This window comes from Jaculus jaculus, chromosome 19 (genome assembly GCF_020740685.1).
Source record: "Jaculus jaculus isolate mJacJac1 chromosome 19, mJacJac1.mat.Y.cur, whole genome shotgun sequence".
Classification (NCBI taxonomy): Eukaryota; Metazoa; Chordata; class Mammalia; order Rodentia; family Dipodidae; genus Jaculus; species Jaculus jaculus.
In genome coordinates this window covers 3797308-3819486 of record NC_059120.1, presented here as the reverse complement: position 1 = coordinate 3819486, position 22179 = coordinate 3797308, and positions in this window count along the sequence as shown.

Sequence of the window (22179 nt, the reverse complement as noted above, 5' to 3'; positions counted from 1 at the left end):
TTCAAGGTCACCCTAAGACTACATAGTGAATTAATTACTGGTCAGCCTGGACTAGCGTAAGGCCCTACCTCAAAAAAAAAAAAAAAACACTGCAATGGAATTAGGAATGATTTATAAAGAATTTTCATTGATGAAATTATTTGTTGAAGGAAATCCAAAATGAAAAATGCAAAGATAAAATATCAGTCCCAGTGAGAATAGCAAAAGTTTTGAACACACACACACACACACATACACTTGGCTTCGCTGTGATGGAATGAATTTGGGCAATAAGAGATGATGTAGCTGGAAGTTACTGTCACATTTCTCCTGCCACCTATGTTCCATAATCACTGGGTTGCTTTTGGTTATGAAATTGTTAGAGAAAGTTCAGTTGCTTTACAAGCATAGTTTATTGTTTGCAAATGAACAAAATTATTATCTTTAGTTGGTATCATTCCTTGGGGATTTATTTCCATTGATAAATTACGTTGTCACACTTGTTGACTGGCAACACATTCTCTCAGCCTGGCTTCTTCACTTCTCTTTCTGAGATTTTTAAATTGGTACATGAGTTACACACACACACACACATACACACACACCACACACATACACACACAATTCAAATCAATCTAAGACTACCTACTTTGAAAAATTATTCACAAAGCTTCTTTGAAGTGAACGGTAGATTGTCACCATTTCATGGTGCAATGACTGACTGGACTTACTATTCTCAATGTAACTGATATAGCACCCATTTCTTAGACTTCACATACTCACCCTCCCCCAATAGTCTTCAGCCTCTGAAAAACTGTCACACTCTCAACTTTAATGCAATGGACTTTCCCAGAGTTCACACAGGAGAATCTTCATTTTCAGTTTTTGTCTTTCAGTGCCTGAGTTATTTCACCTGTGTTTTCTAGCACTACCCATATTATGGCAAATGACAGGATTTCATCCACACCCCTTTTAATTAACATACAATGTTCCATTGTGCCAAAGTTTAAAAACTTCATTCCTGAAGACAGGTCAATTTTCAGTGATCCGCTGATGGACACTTGAGTAAATTACATACAGTAACACAGCATACATGGTATGTATATGTAGTCTGTGTGATGATTTTCACTTCCATGGGATTTATTTCTGAGAGGATATCCTAAATCATATTTTAATTGTGTTTCAACTTATTAGGGATCTTAGACAATATTTTTCATGCTTTCCATCCCAGCTAATAGTATGAAGTTTCTTTTTGTTCTATAATACTTATCTTTGACCTTTTGTGCTATTCCAACTGGAGTTCGGTGGTAACTCCTCACTTTGTGATTATCTCCTTTATGATAGATCATTTTGAAGGCATGCTCATATACCTAGTGACCATTTGTCTGATATCTTGTGAGAAATTTCCACTGTTTATTTACTTCCCATTTTGATTTTTTTCACTATTTAGTTAAGTTCTTGAAGAATTCTAAATATTAAACCCTCAGTTATATAATTGCCAAATAATTTTCCTATTCTATGAACTTCCTAGCCACTCTGTTTACTGTTACATTTTCTGTGCACATACATTTTAGTTTGAAGTGGTACCTTTTGTCCATTTTCACTTTTGTATTCTATGCCTTGAAGGTTGATCTAAAAAGCATTTTCTCATCTCAGTAACCTAACTTTCTTCCCCTTTGCTTTCTTCTAGTAAGTTTAACAGCTTCAAATACCATGCTCAATCTTTATTCTACTTTCCATTATTAGGGTGTGTTGATCAATTTCTTAGTTTTCTAGCTGTGTAGATCTGAATTTCCTTTTTGGCATACTCATACTCTCACCCTATCTGCTTCTCTTACTATATCTTTCAAATAAATAAATAAATAAAATAGTAAAAATTAACATGAAAAAGTAGAGTGAACATGTGACTCAGGAACAAAGCCCAATAATGTTAGAATTATGTTGTTTCTGGGAAAATGGTAACATTTTCTAGTTCCTTTTATACTGTAAATATATTATCTTAATTTTTTCTACCTTCCTTGTCCTATCAAACAAATAATTTTAAAAAATTTTTGAAGAACTATATTGGAATTATATTGATATGTGAATGAATTATTCTTGGTGTTTTCATTATAGGCAGAAACACAATTCCATTATTTTCATTAAGCTAACTGGGAATGTATATTATCATATGGTACATTATATTTTCAGTAATGAAGCTGTGAAAGAAAACATATTACATACTGCTTATCGTCTGTCTCTTTCCCTAATTATTCAAAGGATAGTTTCTTTATGAAGCACCAAGCTTAATTACTTAATTATATGATAGATCAGAATGGCTTTAAAGAAAACACCCCATTCTGTGAAGTGAATAATATGTTAGAAAAAAATGCCCTAATTACATAATTACTGATAAAATGGATTAGCTCCAAAGGACATACATAATACAGATGTCTAGAAAATGCAATCATAGACCAGTAATGTAATTCATATCAGTTAAGTGCAAAAGAAAGCTTTTATATTTTGCTTGTAAATTTTCTTGGAAAATACTGAAAACTAGAATGGAAATCTTAAATTTAAAAAACACAAGATATTTGTAAAATGTTTGCATAATTAAAAGGATGAGGGTCAATATGAATATTAAATGAAGTGATGTGTTGAATGTTTATGACTTAAGCTATTGAAATTATACCAAGAAAATATTTACTGAGGTCTTATGAAAGTAGAGTACTATAGCACTTTGATTGCCTAAAATTCCATTTCTACAAGTTATTGTCTGAGGTACCATACATAGCTCAAGGCCCCCTGAAGTGATTCTCACAAAATCACTTCAGTGGGAAGATCTCCATTTTCTTACCTGGAAAATGAGATGATCAGCCTGGTTAGCCCTTGGCATGTTCATACCTTTTCATTACTTCATTCTCCTATAAGGAAAGGGAGGAAACAGGTTGTGATTAAAATAACATAAAAGCCAAGCACTTGGAAAACAACAATAAAGCTATCATTCTTTGGGAAATGAATGTAATATTTCTATTTATATATCAGCCTTTCAGGTTTATGAGGAAACATTTCTGTAAATAGGAGAAATAGAGCTGACAGTGAGATGGTTTGCCTCTTGAATGTGGCCAACCCAGATTTAGGGAGAAAAATAAATAGATGATACACTATCAAAATTTGTATTATAGTCTGGCATGGTGGTACGTGCCTTTAATCCCAGCACTCGGGAGGCAGAGGTAAAAGAATTGCTGTGAGTTCAAGGCCACTCTGAGACTCCATAGTGAATTCCAGGTCAGCCTGGGCTAGAATGAGACCCTACCTCAATCCCCAACCCCCAAAATTGTATTATATAAAATATTCAAGTGCCTCTTTGGTTCATTTTTCTTCTTTACAGCTCTCTTAATAATATTCCAGTTTTTATTATGACTCCTGGTGTTGAGAGCACCTCAGGCCAGCAAATGTGACTTGATGGCTATATTTAAATGTGCCTGTCTCCAAAGTGCCTTCTAAAAATGGCTCACTGAGACAGTGAGGGCATCACAGGGGTTATATCATGGAAGTATGCTTGATTAGGTAATACTTTCCATGTCCTTCAAATTACACATTGATGGATAGAGGCACTGTCTGAGATCTTCCTATTTTTAGACTCACCTAAATCCATCGGGGCTGGTAGAATGTAGAAGAGTGGCTTTTCCAATCATTGGCCCTGTCGGAACATGGTCTACATAGATAAGGTGATTGAAGAATGAACTCTAGTTTGGAATTATTTAAAGACATGGGAAAATAATCCACTAATAAGAAACTAAAAGAGTTGTGATGGGAGGAAGCTGAGAATGTCAGATGCACCAAGCCCCTTTGGTGATAAGGAGCAGATTCTTTTAAGTAAGAAGTGGAAAGTAAGGAAGGTGTGATGTAATACATATTACTACATAAAATACATAGCATCTCAGATTAAATCGTTATAAAGATTCTACTGTTTATCATTTTCTAGTTTTACAGAATTTTCACTTCATTTCATCTCATTATTCTTTTCTTTTCCCTTCCTTCCCTTCTGTGTTTCCTCTATCCTTACATACCTGCCCCCTCCATCTCTCATTCTGAGTGTGGACCACAGGGCCTTCTCTGCATGCTAGACTGCCTACCGTGGAGTTAAATACCTAGTTCCACCAGAATCACTGAGCGTTCTAAACAAATCCCCAGATTTATTCATCACATGGAACTCAAGTTACTGTATTTGCTGGCTGCAGAGAATAAGCATGAAGTTAGAAGAAGAAGGCCATTGCCTTTGCCATCATTGAGATGAACACTGTAGACATGGAATAACAAAATGATTTAATTACAGGAAAATGGGAATCACCATAAGCAAGTGGTGCCAGAAGTCGCAAAGTTGGAGGGATGGGTTGTTTGCATGGACATGAATGGTCTGAGGCTTCCAGAAGAGCTGACAGTGATGAGAACGAGAAAGGGGACAGAGGTGAAGTCATGTACGCAGGTACCGTTAGAGGGAAAGCCCTTCATGTAGGAGAACGTCTCCCACTTCCAAACTTCATCCGTGGGTGGCATTTCCATCAGACCTTCCATTCACTCGCACAGTGCCACTAATGCCACCATGGCCATCAGTATGACACTCATAGGTAAAACCTTCAATTAAAATCATGAAATCTCTGCCCTCACAGTGTTTGTTTCTGATTTGAACAGAGACAACAAGCAGTAAGTGAGCACTTTTGCCTAGGTTCTAAGGTTCTGCTCATCTTTTAACCCATAAAAGGTATTAATTTCTCAGTGTCTGTGATCACAACTTGTGGGTATATAAATTCACAAACCGCTGCACAGGTTTTTAGAGAAAGTCAGAATACAATACGGTGGACATAACATATTTCAATACCCTATGCTTTCCTCCTAGTACTCTGTAGGCCATTAAGTTTAGAACATTCTTGTCTCTAGCTTTTAGTTTTCTCATGGGTAAACAGGGATGATTATTTATGTCTAAGTCATATGTTGCTGTGAACATCAAACGTGTCTCAATATCCCGTGCCAATAAACAATTATGCATTTTATTTTGATAAATGTTTGTTTAAGTGAGTTGATAAGATTGTGTTCTCCATGATGCATGGGCAGTCTCTCGTTTTGTTCACAGGCATGTTGAATCTGATGTTAGTTTCCCCTTGGTGATTACTAAATGAGAGAATATTCTAATTGTCCAGATCATGTCTTGCATTGTATAAACCCAGTTAAATCTATGTATATCATGTTTTGTAAGATCAGACATAATAAAATATTAAGCACCAAACTTTCAAGAATAGAAAATTACTTTTTAACGTCTTTGGGAAGCTTGTCTAAATGAGAAAAATGTACTTCCGTTTAAATATGGATTTTTTTTTTATCTGTAAGATAATGATAACTCCAAAGCCAGTGAAATGAGGGTCAGAGACTTTTTTCCTTTAGAAATTGAATACTGCCTGTCATCTGATAGTAAAGCATCAGAGTGAAGGGCAGATACAGACACGGCTTCTTCTGGGGCTTTCCCAAGGAATGATGATTAGAAGTCATGTCTAACTTACTAAGAAGCGATGTTACAGTGACTTTTCAGAAAGCCAGTCAGAAAAGCCAAGAAAGAATGTATGTGTGGATGCTGGTGAATCTTCAAATAGACACAGTTCAGAAGCAAAAGCATGAAAATACATCTTTAATCAGGATATATGATCAATCAGGACATTTGGTGGATAATTAAGAGAAGTGGTTTAAAATAAACACTCAAAGGACTGGCACATAACACTCTGAGCAAAAGGTTCCTTTTCAAAGACAAAGTCTTCAGTGAATTTAAGAAAAACTCTTGTTTTAATGGTTAAGATAGTTTTATTGGCTCATTAATTGTAATTTTTTGTTATATTTACAATGTTTTTGTTAGTGGATGAATAAAAATGCAATGCCAGCAATCAAGTACTGGTACAAAATACTGAAATATGTCATACATTGGAATGCTCAGTGAAAAAGTAATGTCATTTTCAGATTTCTGTAATTACTACTAGTTTTAGAATTCTTAAATATGCACATTTGCTCAAAAACTGTGTTGAAGAGTGCTTTTGAAATTCTCATACAAAACAAATATGATATCATGTTATCTACTTTCCAGTCATTGTAATAAACTAGCTTAAGAAAAAGCAATATTATACTAGAATGAAATAGTCTCATCAGTACACTTGACATTGCATTTATTTATTTATCTCCATTAACAATTAAATGCACTCACAGGTAATCCATTACATCCTTCTTGAAAGCCACGGCAAGAGCACCTCCACATAAGAGTAAGCACCCCACAGACAGTTAACATCATGGAACCTATTTTGAAAGGTGAATTGACTTATCTGGTGTTACTGCCTGTGATGGTGAGGCACGGGCTGCAGACAGTACAGCAGCCCAGGAGTTCACAGACCTCCACTAGGTGAAACCTACATTCCTCACTGAGCAGCAAAATAAATAAACGATAAACAAATTAATAAAAATTCAGGAAAAGCCAATCTGAAGCCCACCTGGAACAATGAGTATGTAAGAAATGCATTGTGGATGTCTTCCACATTTGTGGCTAGGAATCACTGAGGAGCTTGAGGGAGAAACAGAGTATACAGAGAATCAGGAGTAAAATGAAGAAAGTTTAACATAGATTCAAGAAAATATTCAAAAGAGAAGTGGCCAAGGAAAAGGTACAGAACACTGACAAAAAACTTTCCATGACAAAACTCAGCTTTACAATTATATGAACACAAAACCAAACCTACAGAGAGTATTTCAGGAAATTCTCCACAGAGAAGAGACAAATAACCAAACTCAAATGCTTACAAGAAGCAGATCACAATAACCAAACTCAGAGTAGGCACAAAAACTTCAAAGCCCATGAAAACACCAACACACATCTACCATCACAGTATGGCAGGAATCAAATCAAATCTCACAGTCATTACCCTAAATATTAATGGCCTTAATTCACCCATCAAGAGACGCAAGCTAACAGGGTGGATCAAAAAATTAGACCTCTCAATCTGTTGCCTTCAAGAAACTCACCTCACCACTGAAGACAGACACCTCCTCAGGGTGAAAGGGTGGAAAACAATATTCCAAGCAAATGGGAATAAGAAACAAGCACATGTAGCTATATTAATATCAGATAAAATAGACTTCAAACCAAAAATAATCAAAAAAGACAAAGAAGGCTACTTCCTACTTATCAAGGGAACGATCCATCAAGAGGATATTACAATCATAAATCTGTATGCACCAAACAGAGGGGCACCACAGTTCATAAAACAAAACCTACTTGACAATAAAACAGAAATAACCACCAACACCATCATAGCTGGGGACTTCAATACACTATTATCAGTAATAGACAGATCATCCAAACAGAAACTCAACAGGGAAGTAAGAGAGCTCAACAAAACCATAGAGCACTTAGACCTAACAGACATCTACAGAACTTTCCATCCCAAATCCACAGACTACACATTCTTCTCAGCAGCCCATGGTCAAATACTGTAAAAAGATTTTTTGTTTCGTGTTTTGAGGCAGGGTCTCACTCTAGCCCAGGCTGACCTGGAATTCACTATGTAGTCTCAGGGTGGCTTCGAACTCATGGCGATCCTCCTACCTCTGCCTCCCGAGTGCTGGGATTAAAGGCATGGGCCACCACACCTAGCTAAAATATTTTATTTTAATTTATTTATTTGAGAGAGAGGGAAAGAGTACATAGAGAGAGAAAATGGGTGCATCAGGGTCTCTAGCCGGTGCAAACAAACTCCAGATGCATGTGCCACCTTGTGCATCTGGCTTGCATAGTTCCTAGGGAAATCAAACCTAGGTTCTTAGGCTTTGCAGGCAAAGGCCTTAACACTAGTTTGGATCTTTCCAGCCTCAAATATTTTTAAAATGGCAGTATATAGGATGTTGGTGTCTTAGAAGTTACATCTCTAAGGGTTGCTGGTTAAAAACTACATGATGGGCTGGAGAGATGGCTTAATGGTTAAGCACTTGCCTGTGAAGCCTAAGGACCCCAGTCCAAGGCTTGATTTCCCAGGACCCATGTTAGCCAGATGCACAAGAGGGTGCACACATCTGGAGTTTGTTTGCAGTGGCTTGAGGCCCGGTGTGCCCATTCTCTCCCTCTCTCTCTCCCTCTCTCTCTCTCTCTCTTCCTCTGCCTCTTTCTCTCTCTTGCTCTCAAATAAATAAATAAAAATAAACAAAAAATTAAAAAACTACATGTTATCATAGGGCAGTTATCAATGCCTATTGGATAAGATTATAGTTGATAAGGTGAGACCCTAAATGACAGGGGGAGTGAAGATGGTTTTCTTGGGGAAAAACAGCAGCAACAACAACAAAAAAACTTTCTAGTTTTGTATGTGAGATTCCTAGAAAACTGTAGGTTCACCTTTAAGAGAGGAGTTTGGCCACACCAGAAGGTCATGGATGCTCAGGCCTTAGCATGCTTCACTGTTATTTTAACAACCTTTCTTGAAATATCTCTATACAATACAAATATTTCTTCCATTTCTTCACAGTAAATTGTATTGACCTTACTGAAATTCTCACCTCTGCAAAAGATTTCAACTAGACTCCTTTCCCGTCCTGTCTTTTAGCCTGCATCGTTATTTGGCTATGTAGATGGAAACTGATTTTTATGTCTAAAAATATATCATCGATAATAAAACTTGCTATTTAAATTATCACTGTTTAAAATGCACTAGACACTGTGCAATAGATATTTTACCATAAATTATAAGATTGGAAAATTCACTTGAGACCTCCTTTATTTGCCAGAGACCTTCAGTAGAGTAATGACAAATCCTGATCACAAAGTTTCTAGCCAGATTATCCTGAGCAGTACACACTGCATCCTGCCTGGCACATTGTTAAAGTTTATGCAGATTCCAAGTCTGCTGATGTTACAATGTACAAAAATGTGAAATTTTTCGTTCTGATCATCCCCAGACAGGACTTTATTATAGGTTACTTAAAAAGCAAGACTTGCTATTTCCCATTGGTTTTGGCATGAAGTTGAGAAAAAGTCAAAGTACCATGTCATGAATAGTGAACAGTTTCCTCAGGTTGGTGGTCACCTCTGAAACCCTGTGGCTAACAAGAAAGCACTTTCATATAGACTGGTCCCTAGGGACACTCCAAAGCAGCAATAAGAAATGCATTATGGACATCGTCCACTTTGTGAAGAGGGAGGGAATGCCTGAGAGCTCCAAGGAGAAAAGGAGTATGCAGAGAAATGGAACTAAAATGACTGGCATTATCTAGCCAAGTGTGAGGAAAATTACAGGGTAGTCAGAGAGATAACAATTTACTGGCCCATATTTCTGAATCTTTGTGATAGAAAATCAGAAAATGCATTCCGAGGCTGCCTGCCGCTAGACTCAGCCTTGTCTCTGTGGGAGAGGGAATCCTCTCGTCTGTACACTCACTCTCATGCACACTTCTACTCTCGAAGTTGCAATCAGTTTGGAATAAAACCTAATACCACCCCCAGGAGAAAATTGTCAAAGTGGTTATGGAAGCTCAAGTTTTAAGGCCAGCATTTAAGAAGTAGGACATTGCTATGAGTTCAGGGCCAGCCTGGGATACATTAAGAATTCTATGAAAACAAATGACAATAAATGCTGGTGAGGATGCAGAAGAAGATGAATCCTTCTACACAGTTGATGGGAATGCAATATGGTTCAGCCATTTTGGAAATCAGTGTGGAGGTTCCTGAGACCGCTGAAAATAGATCTACCATATGACCCAGCTATAGCATTCCTAGGCATATATCCTAAGGACTCATTTCAATACCTTAGGGATACTTGCTAAACCATGTTTATTGCTGCTCTATTCACAATAGCTAGGAAATGGAACGAGCTTAGATGTCTCTCAACTGATGAATGGATAATGAAGGTACGACACATGTACACAATGGGGTTCTACTCAGCTGTAAAGAAAAAATGACGTTATGAAATTTACAAGAAAATGGATGGGTCTGGAAAGGATTATACTAAGTGAGGCCAGATACCCAAATGTGAAATGTTCTCTCTCATATGTGGATTCTAGCAACAAATGATTGGATTTCTGTGTGAGTAGGAAGAAAACTCAGTAGCAGAGGCCAGTAAGCTAGAAAGGAGATATACATGGAATAGAAAGGAAGGGAGGGGGGAATTAAGAGGATAGTATTATATATATTCAAGTAGAAGAATAGATTAAAGGGAGTGAAAAGGACTAAGTGAGGTCAGGGGAGGAGATTGAGTAAAGGAAAGATGGGCTAATCAAAATCTAAGAGGATATAAATAAATCATATGGAAACCTACTTTTGGGGCAATAGAACACTCAGGAGTCATTGATTGTCACCAGAAATTTTCCAGTGCCAGGGATGAGATACCTCCAAGTGAGTTGTTGGCCAGGAAGGTCCCTGATCCCCCCAAAACATTACAGGCCATTGCCAAAGCCCTAAGTTTCCCATCCAGATAAGACCCTATTGCTGCTGACTCCACATACTTGGGCTGCAAGATCACTGAGAAATCCTTCTGGAGCTGAGCAGAAAACCTCCTCCATATAGATCAGCTGACAAAAAGCTGGAAAAAAGCCATGTTGCATGCAGCTCAACGGGAGAGAGAGAAATCACCAGTGGAGATACTCCACAGAGAACACTTATATTTGGCCAACCAGGTCAATGAGCCAACAGGTGCAATAGTGGCACATCTGTTATGGGGGAAAAAAAACCGCCCTCTAATTTGACTGGAGGCCTGCTCCATGGGAGGGAATACATCCCTGACACTGAAAACCTACAACAGGGGTAGTTATGAGCCCTAGAGGTATAACGTCTGCTGCTGTCTGAATAAATGTATATACTATGCTCATCAAACTGCCCAGGAAGCACTTTGCTTAATGTTCATACCCATGTATTAATGCTACTCTCACTTTTTTGTTAAAGAACTTCCTCTTTTCTGATGACAGGGACCTTGGGATGACTCAGAAGGCATATAGTGCTGAGAAGAAGTGACAGACGAGTGCTCAGCACTGCAATATCTCAATTACACCTTCCAAGGCTCAGGGTCCATTGCAGAAGCGGTGGCAGAAAGGATGTAAAAGCAAAAGGAAGGGCAGGACTCCTTACAATGTGCTCCTGCAGACACAAAATGGCCTGGATATCTATGACCTCACAGTGCCTGACACTACCTACACAAGACCGTCATGATAGGAGGAAAAGATGATGACATCAAAATAAAAGAAAGACTGATGGACAGGGGTAGGGGATATGATGGAGAGTGGAGTTTCAAAAGGGACAGTGGGAGGGAGGGATGGAATTACCATTGGATATTGAGTACAATCATGGAAGTTATTACTTATTAAAAATTAAAAATAAGAAAAAAATTAAAATAGAATTCCAGGTCAGACATTGAATTTTACAAAAAAAAAAAAAAAAGTCTCATTTGGAATAGATCATACTCAGTGAACTCACACAATCACAGAAAGACTGTCATCATATGGTCTCACTCATTTGTGTTTCCTAACCAGGATCAGCCCAGTTTGCAGACATACCTAATAGGCATCTCAAGGCCTGGACAATAGAGAGGATAGGGCTTGAGGGGAGGGAAAGCGTTTGAAGGGACACAAAGCTGAACCCAAATAGAACTGGTACCATAGAATCTTTGATTCTGGAAGACAGACTAAAAGGCTGAACCCTTAACAGCAGCTTAATAGGAGAACCTGAATCAAAGGGCCCTGGAGAGGGTGAGGTGAGCCCTAACCTTAAATTTCTTCTGTTTTTTTTTTTTTTTTTCTATTTTCTCTCTTTTTCATCTTTCTTTTCCCAGAGCACCAGCCTATGATTCCAAGTACCAGGATGTAATTAATATCCACAATGAGCTATTGATCACAGAGACCTATACAGTTTCCCAAAAAGAAGACAGATTTCTATCAGAGCACTTGATTACCCACCAAAGGTTAGTGGTAAGACCCTACTGTTGAAGACGGCATATGCTGTTGGTACAGAACATGGAGAGACATGGCTGGAATCTGGAAGAGAGCCAGTCTCCAGACAGTTAGCCTGTCTAGTCTTAGAAGGCACTTCATGAGCTACTGGGAGAAAGTGGCCAACATCTGTCTAAGCAACTCAGAAGCAAACAACCTGATGTGATACACAAGTACAATAGTGGAACGTAGCCATGGTGGGTAACCAACTGCTCTTGAATTGGCGAACATCCATTCAGTGGAAAGGAACCCATATATGGAACTGGGAAACAAGTCAGAATCATATCCAGATAATGATTTTGCTAAGCTCTCACTAATCTTGGGCCACAAGAGTGTCTACACCCATTGAATTCTCTCTAAGCTAATAATTGATATCCCATTTAACCTGTGCTGACTACACTCTCCACTGGAGAATCTACTCTTCTTTTTCAGACTGGAGTGGGACCTGACACAGAAAAGACCATGGCACTTCACCACAGCCCAGCTGAAGCCACAGAAGAACTGGGGAAATGATCAAGAGTGCTGTTTTCTTGTTGAACCTGATATCAGCACAAGGGTAAAGGAGATGGACACTGAGGACACTCAACACCTACCAAAGCAGATATCCAGAGACTCTTAGGAGCCCATCACTGAAGTAGACTTAAAACAAACTCAATATGGATCATGGAATTTTGTGGAAGAGGGGGCAGAAAGATTGTTATAGCCACAAGTTGGGACATTATCCACAGAGACTTTGCCTCTTCCCCATAACTGATCTCTGCTCCCACAATACATGATCTCAATCCCCATCAGGATGACCTGAATCTCCAACAAGTAGGGTCCCTTTGGAAGAGGAGCAAGGATGAAGGAAAGGCTGGTACCAACATATGCTGTTAGCATGCTAAGTATGTCCATAAGTAATAAAAATATTTTTTAAAGTCCCTCACAGTCATGCCCAGTGATTTGTTTTTGTAATGAGTCAAAACCTGTCAACCTGACAGTTAAGATTAACCACCTCAGGGGGTCAGACAACAGACAAAATGTATACTTTAACTTCATGTAGTAAGTGTGGTGTAAAAAAGTCTGAGGACCTGGAGAGATGGATGGCTCAGTGATTAAAGGCACTTACTTGCAAAGCCCAAAGGCCTGGGCTTGAATACTCAGTATCCATATAAAGCCAGATGCACAAAATGGCGCATGCATCTGGAGTTCATTTGAAGTAGCAGGAGGTCTTGACATTTCCATACTCACACTATATGTCTCCCTCCCCCTCTCTTTCTCTCTTTCTCTCTCTCTCTCTCACTCTCTGTGTCTCTCAAACAAATAAAATATATATATGATAGCTGAGGAGATGGTTCAGTAGTTCAAAGTATTCGATTGAAAATCCTGATACCTTAAAGTTCAATTACCCAGTTCCCATGTAAAGGCAGATGTTCAGGTCCATTATCATGTGTTGGAGCTTTTGAGAACAAGTTAATTTCAAAGACATAAGCTACGGTATCCCAGTCTTGTTTTCACTATAGTTGGAGAAAGTACCCACACAAGCGTGGGCAAAGCTCAGTCCTGGAAAGGGTCCCTGTGGTCATCAATTCTCCACAGATCTACGTGAGTTTTACTTCTTAATCCTTCTTCTCATGAGCAGATTGCAAGGAGAACTTTTGGGATATGCTTTGTTTGTATTTATGGACAATTTAAAAATGAGTTATTGTTGAGAAAGCATTACTCTTGTTGGATTTTTATTGTTTAGAGAGTTCCAGAATGCTTCTAAACCACATTTAGAGGAATAAAGTAAACTGCAGTTCTGTGGCCATAAATTCATGCAGACAGGCAACGCACCAAGAGAGGAGAGACAAAGAGGCTCAGTTAGGAGATAGCATTATGATTTTAAGACTCAGGTAACTTCTGAGAGAACATTTTAGAAGGAGGACTTTTGTCTTTCTTCTCTCCCTTCCTCCCTTCCTTCATCTTTCCCTTCCTTTTGTTTCATCTCTTGTCTCTCTGGAGACAATGAGAGGAGAAGCATATAAAATTTTTCTTTTTTAAATTTTAATTTAAAATATTTGTATTTATTTGTTTGCCAACAGAGGGAGGCAGACAGATACAGAACAGACATGCCAGGGCCTCCAGCCACTGCAAATGATTCCAAATGCGTGCCTCACTTTGTGCATTTTGTGGGGACTGGGGAATTGAACCAGGGTTGTTAGGCTTTGCAGACAAGTGCCTTAGCTGCTGAACCATCTATCCTGCCTGAAGTTACCATAAACAATGTAACCTATAATTTTTATTATCATGGACAGTTTGGTACTAATGTAAACCCAATTTTTTTTTTTCTCTATGGCTATCCTCTTACTTTTGAGTGCTTAGAATAAAGGTGTGCACCAGCAAAAGTGGTAATAGTTGCTGTGAAATGAATGGCAAGCAAAGATTCAATCTAATGCATCTATAATTTATTTGTTTAAGACAGGGTCTCCTATAGCCCATGCTGGCTTCAAACTCCCTTTGTGGCCAAGGGCTACCTAGATTCCTGACTGAGCAGCAAATATTTCTGATCCTCCTGCTTCTACCTTTCAAGTGCTGGTGCTATAGCCATGTACTACCATGCCAAGTTTTTTTGTGATGCTGGGGGTCTAACCCAGAGCTTCATGTATGGTAACCATGCACTCTACCAACCAGGGTACATCCCATCCCCAATATATCTGATTTATGCAAGTCATTTTAAATCATTCTTTGCTGTCACTGAAGAATATCCAGATGTAGAAAAGAAATTCCTTAAGAGAAAAAAAAAATTGAACTGTCCTATAAACCAGAAGTGGAGAATTAATTATATAATTTTATCATTATGAAACAATGAAAAAGTTAATTGGTTAATGAGAACTGAAAATCTTCTCACATCATTGGCATTCTTGTGCTAGGTACCATAGCACTGTATATGAAATTAACAAAACTGGATGTTTCTACCCACATGAAGCATACAATACAGTGAAATTCAGAGACTCACCAAGAAAAGAATAGTTGTCTTATCTATAGCTTTATTTTAAGAACTCAGATCAGTATTTTTAAAATTCTTCATTTATTGTCCAAAATGATAAGCATGTCATATTACAAAAAATGTAATATTGAATCTGTAAAAGAAATAGCTATGCTTTTTATATACTGCCAATCTGTTTTTATCAGTTCATAGGTCCATGAGATCTTTGTGTCCATGGATTTGGAGGGCCAATTCTTTAATCTATTACTATGCCACATAAGTTAAAGCACTCTTATGAATTCCATAAAATACCACCACACACCATCAACAGCTAACACCATATTTTTAGGTATGTGATTTTTTTTATTGTCCCTCTCAAAAGTTATATACCTTTTGATTGCATGTTTTCAATGCAGAAAATTAATACATGCCACCTACAAATAATAATACTAGATCAGAACAATAATGTATACGTCAGATAAAAGAATGTACATCTCAAAGAAAAGTATAAAAAAACTTCTTGGAATGAAGGTTTTATTATCCTCTCCTTATTCCAACATGAAAAATTAAGTTTTAAATTTAGACTTTCACTTATTTTCAGTTTTGAAACTGAATCTTATCATGCATTAAATAATCAGGCTATGATAGTGTTATGATTTTTAGAGTGAATTATGTCTGCAATTTCCACCATGGATTGTGTCTGCAATTTTTCCATGGATCTGTTGTTTACACACTTCTCGTGAGCTAAGATTATTAATGTTGCCCACAGTTCTTGGGAACATGAAGATCATGACTGATGAAAACATTTGGGGCAACTTCTCTCTGGACGCATGCTAAAGTTGAAAACTTTAGACATCTGCCTTACCTCCTTGGCATATTAAAAAGGGAAGTCAATATTTCTTGCTCCAGTGGAAAAGAGATTTTGTTGGACAATTTTATGTAACACAGAATGCCAGAATATTCTGGCACGGCATATGCATTGTGACTATGTCTACCTGGGCCTTGAAATGCACTGAAATGGAAACATGGGAACATACAGGGCATGGTAGCTGCCATAGCATGAGCCTAACGTCAGCTGGGCAATTGTTTCTCTTTTCCTGTTCCTGCTCTAGCAAGTACTTGTCAATTGACATCCTCATATGAAAATCAGATGAGTCAATTTTCCAAAACATATATGCCTCGGTATTCTAACATCTACTTTATCTTCTGGTGATGATGATCTCATTAGTCGGTTTCTAATGACAGTGGCCTTATTTTTACACATGTGTTTAAACAATAATCCAACAATCAAAAGAACAAACCACTCATATCAGGAGGTAGAAGTGCTTTATAAGCATGGACCTTGAGAATACAAAACAGGGATTTCTATCCCCAAGAGCCTTTCTGTCTTATGGGAGGAGGGAAATGGTCAGAATTCAGGGAGTTATGAATGAATGGGAAACTCTATAAGGCTCTTGATGTAGCAAGGCTCAGGATGTAAATACTAGGAAAACCCCTGGATGTTCCCAAAATTCACTATACTCAAAAAGACCCTCCAACTGAGTTACACACAGAGAAAAGCTGCTTGTGAGGAGCTACTTTACCAACAGTGAGTTCCAAGATACTACTCTCATCACCTCGGCTGCAGTGGCCTTCTTTTTCTTTCTTTATATTTTTATTAGTTTTGTACTCAGTGAATAGAGTCAAGTGGGTACCATTGTTAGCCTCCTTCCTGTCCACTCCCCCTTCACAGGGACCCTTCTTGTTGGGGTGTGTGGGTCATGCATTGTGGGGTTAGCCTTCAGTTATGGGTAGGAGGAAATATCTCTGTGTATCATCACCCAACATGTGGCTCTGACATTCTTTCCGCCCTCAAGACCTAAAATTTGCAGTGGCCTTTTTGATGATGCAGTTGCCTTTGAATCACAATGCTTGTGTTAAAAAGCCAAATAAACTCACTGATTCACTAAACTACACTTCGGGGCCATCATTGGTTTGTCTTTTGTTGGTGCACCATCTGGAGTGAACAGACATTTATCCATGTCTCCTTGAGAAAACCTAACACAACAGCTCTTCAAAAATCGGATCAAGAGATAGGTCAACAGTTAAAGGCACCTGCTTGTAAAGACTAATGACCCAGATTTCAATCCCTAGTACCCACATAAAGCCAAATGTACTAAGTGCCACATGTTTCTGGAATTTGTTTGCAGTAGAAGGACACAATAGCTCAGCTATTCTCTCATTTTCCTCCTTCTTCTCTTTCTCCTACTCCTCCTTCCCTTCCTTTCTCTTTCTCTCACATGAATAAAAGGTCACACCAATTGACTGAAACTAACAACAGAATAAAAATGCTGAAGAAAATCAGAGGGCATGCCAAAAAGAGTTAGTAAGGTCAGTGAGACCAGATGGAGCAAAACCACAGATTTCACTGCTCTACAAAAGGGACACACGTCAGTGTAACTCTGACATGGGATAAAAGGGGAGAAAGAATATGATTAACTCCATGACCAGAACTGACAGCACAGAAGATTGCATAACTTGCGTTGAGTTTCACATTGACCCAGGGAAGAGTTGATACTTCAGGTGTTTTTTGTTTTTTTTTTTTAATTTAATTTATTAGTTTTCATTTCAGTGAATACAGGCAGTTTGGTACCATTATTTAGGCTCATCTGTGATCTACCCCCTCCCATTAGACCCTCCTTGTTAATGAAAATGGGTCGTGCATTGTGGAGTTAGCCCCCAGTTATTAGTATGATAAATGTCTCTGCAAATCATGACCCAACAATGTAACTCTGACATTCTTTCCGCCCCCTCTTCCGCAAGATTTCCTTGAGCCATGTTGGGTTCATTTTTGGTCTGCTTCAGTGCTGAGGTGTTGGGGGCCTCTGAGGCTTTGGCTCTCTGATTTGGTAGGAGTTGATGATACTTCAGGTGTTAATGAGGAGAAACATATCTCATCAGATATGGACAGCAGGAAGAGAAACCTAATACTTACTGGAAGTTTCACCGGATACATATTTACTACAGGTGTTAGACTTAGTTAGATTTAGGTCTTTATCCACCTCTCTATTAAATATCATAGTGTGTTATATGTAGAAACAGGGGAACTGAGTCAGGGAAAATTAAGTAAGGTGAGGTCAGTTTTTAGTGTGACATAGGTTCTTTCCCAGCCTTGTCTGTGTGTGACCACTCTTGTTCACAATGACCCCTGCCTTCCAGCACCACAGGAAGAGTGGACCAGGAGCAAGCATGACACCTCTTCAGAAGTCCAGAGGAGAGATGCCAAAACGTAGAAAAAGCACAATGACAAAAAGAAATGTGCAGGTGGAGGAGGGAAGGGAATTATCATGGTTTATTACTGTAATTATGGAATTTGTCATTAAAAAAAGTAAAAGAGAAGAAAAGAACAGGACCCTTATAACAGGAGGAAAAGATGATGCCATCAAAACAGAGACTAATTGAGAGAGGAGAGGGATATGATGGAGAGTAGGTTTGTGAAAGAAAAGGTAGGGGATGGAAGGGAATTTATCATGGTTCATTGTCTATAATTATGGAAGTTTTCAACAAAAATTGTTAAAAATAAATTAGAAAAAGAAAGATACATGTATGGGAGTCAGAGGGTTTTTATAGCCTACTATCCAATATGTATAAAATATAAAACAAGTATAGCAAAGGGTCAGGACCCAAGAACATATAGGACGCCTTTCGTGAAAAAAGATGCTGGTTGGGGTTATTGTATACTTCTGTCCAGTAAGGCAGGAAGGTAAGTCATAATAACACACCAAATCTTCAACTAGCACACTCAAAATGGTATTCACATAAACAAAACAATTTTCCATTACTATTTGAGTACTGTTTAGTTATCAAAATTGGCAATGCTATTGAACTCAATGAACTAACAAAGATAAATTTTTAAATATGTCTTGAAACCTAGAAATTACCCTCATGAATGACTATCATGTTCTAATGGCTTCACTTACAACATCTGACTTGATTCTTAATAAAGACCTGGAGAGCTATAAACAATCATGCCTGCTTAATAAATAAAGTGATTGAGGTTGAAAGAGATTAACTAATGGCCAAAGGTAATCTAAACATTCATATCTACATGATTTGTCTCCAGAGTGGGCATATTTGGGGCATGAATTGAATGTGTCCTAAGATTTATCAAGAAAATCAAGGTAAAGCCTAGGAAACTGGTTGATCATGAACATGTTAACTTGTATATGAATATACAAGTTGCTAACTATTTTATAATTTCAGAGATCTCACTTAGGCTTGATCTCCAGGAGGAAATATTTTCTAGTTTTCAGTGGTAATGAAGGACATTTCTTTCAGGCGGAACCCCACAGCAGCTAATGAAATTCAGAAAATGCTATATGACCATAATAAAACTACGTCTGCACCACACTTCTGTGTTCCAGTTGGCCTGCTTGTTGAATAATACATATGGCCTACCATCACAACCAGAACAAAATAGTAAATTGAGATAGTTACTTATTTTATAAGACTTTTAAGAAGAATAAGAAGATATGAATCAACATGCAAAGTGTGGAGAAAACCCCATGTCCAAAGCAACCCTCAAATCCCAACAACCTGGGAAATAATTTCAAAGTATATCTAACAGAATAAAGTAGGAACATTATGACCAGCTAAAACACAACAGCTTGTTGGCCAGCTGAGGAAAACCATCAGGTCATTTCCGTACATGGCCAATGATACTTCTCTAGAAATAAGCAGAGACCAGATGGACTGTAATGATCTGCTAGGCCTTCAGGGTTTATATTTTGCCGAATTACTGTTGAATTCTCTCTCTCTCTCTCTCTCTCTCTCTCTCTCTCTACCCCCCCGCCCAGGCATTCAGTATTTGAAATTTCTTCAACTTTTCTTATTACATAAACTAGTCCTAGCATTTTAAGAGTAATATTAACATAAAACTCTAAAAATCTCAATGTTATTAATGATTTAAGTTGTATTATAGGAAACTTCATGTATTTGTATACAAAAAATAAAGAATTTCTTTTTAGGGGTTGGAAACATGATATAGTGATTAATGCCCTTGCCTGCAAAGCCTAACACAGGTTCAATTCCCAGTACCCACCTAAGCCAGATGCACAAGGTGGCGCATGCATCTCGAGTTTGTTTGTAGTGACAGGAGGCCCTGGTGTACCCCTTCTCTCTCTCTCTCTCTAGCTCGCTCTGTCTCTCTACCTCTCACATAAACAAATAAATAAAATACAAAAACAGAATTTCTTTTTTAGGACAGGAGAGATGGCTTGGTGGTTAAGGTGCTTGCTTGTGAAGCCTGAGGATCCAGTTTAATTCTTCAGGTCCCATGTAAGCCAGATGCACATGGTGGTCCCTGCGTATGGAGTTTGTTTACAGTGGCTGGAAGCCCCGGCACACCCATTCTCTCTCTTTCTCTCTCTCTAAGAAATAAATAAAAATTTAAAGAAAGAACTTATTTTGAATATATAATCAATTCAACTAAATTAGTGCAATACTGTGTCCTTTGAATACATAGTAACCACTTCTACAGTTGAGGTAAACCAGGTAACGAAGACAACAGGTTCAGCACAACTCCAAAGCAAGCAGGTGTTTCTACTTATCAGTAGCTCTTCAGTTATTAGGACATCGCATGGCCTGGGGCTGCTTGAATCAGACATGCTCCATAAATTCAGGTGTTCTGAATGCCTAGTCCCCAGCTGATGGCAACTCGGGAGGTGGAGCCTTGCCAGAGGAAATGAGTTGATGGGGACAGACTTTGGGCCCTTATAGCCAGCTCCCCCTTGCCAGAGCATGGTTCACTTCACTGCTGCTATTTTCGACAGCCTGTGACAGACTTCATGTCAGACTCTGCTCTACCCTCTTTACCTGCCATCACAAAGCTTCCCCTTAAATCCGTAAGTCAAAAATGAACGCATTTCTCCTATCAGCTGCTGTTGGTCATGTGATTTATCCCAGCAACATCACCATTTTTTTTCTCAATTTTTATTAACATTTTCCATGATTATAAAAAATATACCATGGTAAAACCCCCTCCCACTTTCCCCTTTGAAATTCCATTCTCCATCATATCCCCTCCCCATCTCAATCAGTCTCTCTTTCATTTTAATGTCATGGTCTTTTCCTCCTCTTATGATGGTCTTGTGTAGGTAGTGTCAGGCACTATGAGGTCATGGATATGCAGGCCATTTTATGTCTGGAGGGAGCACGTTGTAAGGAGTCCTACCCTTCCTTTGGCTCTTACATTCTTTCCGCTGCCTCTTTCGCATTAAACCCTGAGCCTTGGAAGGTGTGATCGCGATGTTACTCAGTACTCCAGTCACTTCCTTCCAGCACTATGATACCTTCTGAGTCATCCCAAAGTCACTGTCATCTGAAAAGAGAAGATTCTCTACCCAAAGTGAGAGTAGCATTAATATAAGGATATAAATATTAAGAGAAGTGCTTACTGGGCAGTGTGATAAGCATAGTATATACATTTTTCCAGACATCAGGAGATGTTACACCCCTAGGGCTCATGACTACCCTGTTTTAAGTTTTCAGTATCAGGGATGTATTTCCCCCATGGAGTGGGCCTCCAGTCCAATTGGAGAGCAGCTGGTTTCCACCATGACAGATGTGCCACTATTGCACACATTGGCTCATTTGGCCTGGCTGGCCAATTATAAGGCTTGCAGTGTCCACTCTTGAGTATCTTCACTGGTGGTATCTCTTTCTCCCATTGAACTACATGTAGAATGGCTTCTTCCAGCTTTCTGTCTGCTGGTCTACATGGAGGAGGTTATCAGCTCAGTTCCATGAGGATTTTTCAGTGGCCTTGCAGCCCAAGTATGTGGAGTCTTCAGCAATAAGGTCTTACCATCTATTCCTAGTGGGAAACCAAGGGCCTCAGCAATAGCCTATAATGTTTTGGGGGCATCAGGGACCACCCCGGCCAAAAACTCACTGGAGGTATCCCATCCCTGGCACTGAAAGTTTTCTAACAATGATCTATGGCTTCTGAGTGTTCCATTGTCTGAAACTGGAGGATTCCATATGATTTATTTGCATACTCTTAGATTTTGATCAGCCCTCCTTCCACCTTTCCTTTACTCAATCTCTTCACCTGACCTCACATTGGGCCTTTTCACCCCCCATTTTTTAAACTATTTTTATTTATATTTATTTATTTGAGAGAGAGAGGGAGAGAGAGAGATACAAAAAATAGGCAAGTAGAGAAAGAGAATGGGCATTCTATGGCTTCCTGCCATTGCAAACAAACTTCAGACACATGTGTCCCCTTATGCATC